We start from the raw sequence: 6,307 nt of genomic DNA, 5'->3' as shown, positions 1-6,307 counted from the left end.
AAGAATGATAAAAAACTCCGATATAATCGGTGCTAGGCCGTTTTAATTCACTGCAACGCTAAGGCCAGCCTGCCTTAAACACAAATTCAGGGAAGGAGGAGTGCGTTCCAAGTAAGTATGCCGGACACGAGGACGGAGAAAGGAGGAGCATTAAATGACAGGTAAAAAATGCAGAAGGTGAAAAATTGAATTAATTCAATGGAAACGAAGCATACTGTAGAAATATATCGATACTGGAAAAGGCAGATCAGGAAGGAATCGTTCTATAATAGCTCAAGAGGCAGTGCCCTACTCATTGAAGCTAGATCAGGGTGTCTTAGAACGCGCAGCTACATAAAGAAATTTAACGAAGAAGACATATGTGCTGTGTGTGGTAAATCTGTAGAAACAATTGAACACCTGATACTCAAATGCGATCGTACCCATCCAGTTGTCGATGCACGTACAGTCACTCTTCCTGAGGCCTAGGGTTTAGAGGCAACTATGGTCATGTAAATAAATCTGTGGTGGAAGTTAGCAAAAAGCGACTGGAAGATTGGTGGTTCAAAAGCAGGGAGGTGACATACTCGTAAGGTCAGAAGCGTAGGAAAATGTATTTAAAGAATTTGCAACATAGTTGAAAAAAAAAAAAGAAAAAAAGCCGAGCGCTATATCAAACCGGCTCACAGAGTTTGTGTGAAGCTTGACCTTGAGGGTTACCTTGGCCGAACCAGAAATAAAGAGATAACACTGCCGAAAGCCAAACACACTGAGCTGCAGGAGTGATTACTATGAAGGCTCAAAACTGCACTTTATAACAAAGTCTGTACGGCATACATCCCACACTTCTACCTCGGATATTACTTAACGGAGCACATCACGCAAGGGCTAACGAAAGGCTAACGAAAGGCACGAAGGGCTAACGAAACGCGAAGAACCAGAGTAGCTAAGACGGTCTAAGCCCTGTCTCAGCGCTGACCATTGGTGCCAGTGAGCCGCAGCATGCTGCACCAGCCTCTTGGGCGATAAATTATTTTGCTGGCGAGCGTCTTGGGCGCCGTCTTCCTCCCGGAAACCCCATGTGGCGTAGCGATGCGTTCCTTGCAAGCCGCCTAGTTTGTTAACGCCAAGAGAACGCTGGACATCACTACACGGCTGGTTTTACGACCCCCAGTACATTACAGCATGGGTGAGGCGAAGGTTGGAATATATTCTTCGACCATAGGATCTTGTCTTCCGTTACGCACAATAGAACAATGTTGGTCGAGATGGAGCAGAAAATGGCCCTTGTTTTGAATCTGCGGCCGTTGTAGAAGCCAAAGTACCAATGTAACCAAAGTACAAAAATGATGCGTTCACGGTAAAAGCGCCTACACTGTAACTATAATTGACTAACGTCGCTGTTGGGCTAAACTGGCCCAGCGTTTGCGATGCAAAGAGCACCAGTAGACCAACGACGGAGACAAGATGTTAAACAAAGCAAAGTAAGCAAAGATGGGGAGCACCTTCAGGGTGCTTATTTAGGGTCTTAACAATAGGGCTTAGATTCGTCTGGGGGGGGGGGGGGGGGGGGGGGGGGGGGGGTGTAAATAGGGCTTCACTCCCATGAGATAGCCGCGCTGAGGTGAAGAAGGTTGCGATTGGGGAATGATAGTAAAATAGTAAGATAGCGTGAACTTGAAAATTTGTTGTATTGGCAGGATAGGGTGACTGCTAAAGAGGATTAGACCGGTTGACATGCAAAACTGTTATAAAGAAAAACGCCACTCGGCAGAACAAAATCCGGGAAAGGGGGGGGGGGGGGGGGGTTCAGACGTAGTGAGTGTGGACTTGAAAGGCTCTCTTTCCACGCACGGGGAGCTGGGACAGAGAAGACGTCACGTACAGTACTGATTTGCGCTAACGTACCAAGTTCGCCCTTTTTGTGTGAACGCCTCGTAACTGTCCTTTATCCACTGGTGCGCTTGGAGTCGCCAACAGTGAACAAACTAGCCTAACATTGATGGTAGTTTTGTCAGTCATTGCAGAATAGAATATCGACGTAGCTACAGCATGGAAATTATTCAGGACGCCCTATGAAACATGCCATGGCTTAAATTACAGAGGTTTAATTGCTTCAAAATATGGCTCACAATATAAAAGCACGCGATTAAAGTACATATTTCACCACTCAGTACAACAACTATGAGTACATAATAGATTGAGCCTGTTTATCTTATTTATCAGGACACAGTACATGTCTAAACGATAATCTTACAGCGAAACCGTAACATAGAAGTATTAACGCACCTGTTCAATATACAAAACGCAAAACTCGAGAAATTCATCAAGACAGGCCGTTCGAGCTTGACGATAGCAGTGCTCTCTAATTTGCAGTTCTTCAAAAATTCAGCCAAGAACAAAGTACAAAATATTCCGAAAAAAAAAATCAAATGAAGTAAGTGAGCAAAAATTACATCGTGCTAGTTATGCGGCCGAAATAAGAACTTGAAAGAAAATATTATCGTAAGTTGCGGACGGGACAGCGTTCTGTGCAAAAAGGGGAGCGGGAAGTAATGAGCTTAACAACAACCTTGAGATCCTAAAGGAAATAAATTTTTATTAAAGGCCAAATTGCAGTCTATGATGTGCTAGCTAAAATAAGAAAGAAATGAACTTGAGTACCATGGAGCGCAACTTCGAGAACAGATAACCGCAGCGGATTCCAAGGAAGAGGAAGGAGCCGGAGGTACCAGAAACTCGTGTTGTCTAGATAAGTGCCAATTTTAGGGAGGCCACAGGAGGTGCCGAACAGAGCTGTGAATACTGCAGGAAAAGGGCTTTCCTCTGCAGTCTACACATTTAGGGTTGATGATGGCGCCAATTTCTCGGAAGCGTTAGACCTTCGGTTTAAAGTGCATGTTGCTTCAGACTGAAGTCCATGCGTGCACGAGAATTATCAGGCCGCTGAGAGGACTTTTTTCAACGGCAGGAAAACTAATGACCCGGGAATGAAATCTACAGGTCATCATGTTTTCATTTTTTTTAGCACACAGGTTATTGCTTTGATTTCAAAAAGGAAAGAAATGGTTGTTAGTTAAAGGACGTAAAAAAGCACCACTGGTAGTCAAAGACAATAAAATTGTGTAGTATGTGTTGCATTCCGAACTCTTTAGATTCTTATAGTCGTAGCGATTTCTTAGGAGGGAAAGAAGCGTTTGGAGCTAACTACTGTTTGATCCCATTCGTGGAGGTTTTTCCAATCATAACAAGCGCGTGATTAATACACCTTAAAAATGCCGAGGACGGCTGGTGGGGGAAGGACAAGGAATATACAGAAGTGCGAAAACATTGAGCGCATAAAAGCGGTGTAGCAAAAGTTTCGTAAGCGAGATATGGCATACGTACTACAGTGCAATGGAGGAAGCAACCGCCATACATGAAGTGTGCATTCCACCACAGTATGAAAACTTCACGAAGCTGCAACGAACAATAACTTTAAAAATTTAGTTAACTACAGGTAGGGCAAAGACAAGGAACGGCTGTAACTGTATGCAGTGGCTTGTTTGGGCTGAGGTTTTAGGAAACAAGAACATCGCAACGAGCAAGAGGATTTACTGAAGTACTACAAAGATGTTTTACAACATAGAAAAAAAAAAACCGACCGAGCTTCCCTTTGAAAAAGTTGGTGAACGCCATTTGTTCTCTTTACGCCGCTAGCGTGATAGCCGAACAACTGCATCCTTTTATCGGGATATAATCTTTGTTATGTTGTTCGTTGTCTAACTTATTTGTTCTCACAACTCTTTTACTAACTTTAACTACTCTTCGTTTCTCTTTCCGTGACATTTTAGCAATATCAAAAGGCCATTTATCAAATTATAATGCCGAAAATTTCTGATGCAGAAAGTAAATAAACCTTTCTGCGCTTGGAAAAACATAGCTTTCTGCCAATCGTGCATCACAATCATTACATTACAATCGTACAATTCAGAACGATAAACTCCGCACCTTTAATTTATAATCTGCATTTTCATTTGGACAGAGACGTCGCAGTCTGCCACGCATGGCCACAAAAAAAAAGCCAGATTCGTGAATTTTTTCCAAATTCATTGCTACCCCTTCCGCTTGCGGTAGCGCCGAAACAAAGAATCATTCACGTGAAGTTTACCCTCGCGAATCCTTTAGGGGCAAAAATTAATTCAACATTATGAATTGCGCTATGTGGACCCAAATCTTTTTCCTATTTTTCTATCAACAACTTGAGCTAAGGTTTACGTTTTAGGACCAGCTTTTGAAGGCGGCCACGAAGTAAAGTAAAACATTTCGCTGTCACGAGCGTCGCTAAGAACTTTAGACACGCTGCCAGGAAGCTTTTAAAGTGTCCAAGTGTACAGCACCAAACAATTTCATGTCACGGAAACTTTCTCCCCAAGTATGAGAAGTACTAACCAGACTTGGTCTCAGTACTCCTGCTATAGAGGAACGTGCCATCACGGCCTACTCGGAAGGAGTTACTTTCAGCCGATTTTTTGGCCTCAAACAAACTTTGAAAACAGAAACGCAGACAGGAGCTTGACGAGTAGAGCAAAAAAGCTGACATGCTTCGGCGGCGTGACAAGTCCTAGCCGCGTGCCTTTTCTGAAACTTCCTACCGTTGACGGCGCGCCGACTTAGCTTCACGGCACATCCGGTGTGTGACAGAGCCTCACTGCTTTCCTACAGAAAGTAAAAATCAATGTCAGTTCAATGCAGCCTTTGCCAATGGCTGACGTCTTGCATGGGGCATCAACGCCTCAGAGCTACTTTTTCATTTCTGTTGATGCCACGCTTGAGGACGGAACGCATTATCTTGAAACGGATTGGCTTCGGATCTACACACTACGCCATCCAGGTTTGAAAATACATCTTTGCTTCAAACAAAGCAACACACCTCTGATGTGAACGTTTCTTTTATAGTCGAATACAACTTAAGTCTGCAGTGAAGCTCCGCCCACATTCAGCCTCCGCGCACAGAAATACTCCACGACGAAACGTAGTCTGCTGCTTAAACGTTTTTTGCTACGTAAACAAGAAGTTTTACCACAAGAGAAAAATTATGAGCTCAAGAATTTGGATACATGGATTGTCTGATGTAGTCAAACATTAAAAAGCTCATTTCGTTTACAGTTGCGATTGGCCAGAGGAGTAATACAGGGAACCGCAGACCGCGGCCCAGTGTTAGCAACTGCTGGTTTTTTAAGTTGTATCCTACTATAGACATCGCATATTTAATCAAAGTTGTTTGAGTTAATTACTTCCGAGAGATAAGCACGCTCTTAATGTACAAAAATTAGCCCACGACCAAACGAGGAGCACGCAAGAAAGAACAGTGTTGAGGTTCGACGTGTCCAAAAATACGGCTAAAGAAAAACTATATTTCATACCAGCAAGGACTACTTCTATAGAGTTGGAAGCTTTCCTAGCATGAGCTTCCACCACTTCACAATTTCCTAGTGCCGTGCACTCCAGTTAACATATTCCAAACTTCCTACTGTTCCTTCATCTCAACGCTCCTAAAGGTGAGAAAGGGAAAAGAAGGGAAAAGAGAGAGACTTCTCAACAACGGAGAGAGACTGTGAAAAGCGGGAACATTTTTTTTTTTTTCACTCGGATTTTCAACTTTTAAGGAGCTTGAAGACGATGCTGAAAATCCTCACTCCCTTCAAATTATCTTTCAGGGCAGGACATTTTTTTTCCTTCATGGCTCTTCCGCATGATATAGGATTAAGCGTACAAATGAATGGGCAAGAGGTGCTTGTTATGGCATACATGGCGGAAGCCAAAAGCCACCGAAACCAAGGACCAAAGGGGGTGTTTTTTGTAGTTTTTCATCAATGGGAGATTAATAAAAGCAGAAGAAAAACAATATGACAGCGGCGGGACCCAAACCCACCGAGCAGGAATTCGGAGGTCTTGGGTTCGGATCCCACCGGTGGCATGTGGTTGTTTTTCTTCTGTTTTTATTAATCTCCCACTGATGGGAAACTACAAAAAAAAAAGACATCCCCTAAGTTTCTTTGTTTCGGTGGCTGTTGACTGCTGTTATGAGAAAGAATGTCGCATATGCTAGCCAGTAGTTTACAGTGCTGTGACATATGCTCTCCTAAAGCCAAGCAGGGAACGGGTAGCAGAACGGTTAACCACAAGGAAACCCTGTACCTTCGTTACGAGTATGTAAGGTGGCCGAGACAAGTCCACAAAATCCTGCATGCAAAAAAAAAGAAGAAAAAATCGAGTAAGAATACCGTAAGGTGAAGAACTCTTTCATCGCGTGAATAATGCGATAAACACCGAGGGACAGCATGGC

This window comes from Amblyomma mixtum, chromosome 1 (assembly GCF_055824585.1).
Source record: "Amblyomma mixtum isolate Tamu chromosome 1, ASM5582458v1, whole genome shotgun sequence".
Taxonomy (NCBI): domain Eukaryota; kingdom Metazoa; phylum Arthropoda; class Arachnida; order Ixodida; family Ixodidae; genus Amblyomma; species Amblyomma mixtum.
Note: the sequence above shows the minus strand (reverse complement) of the source record.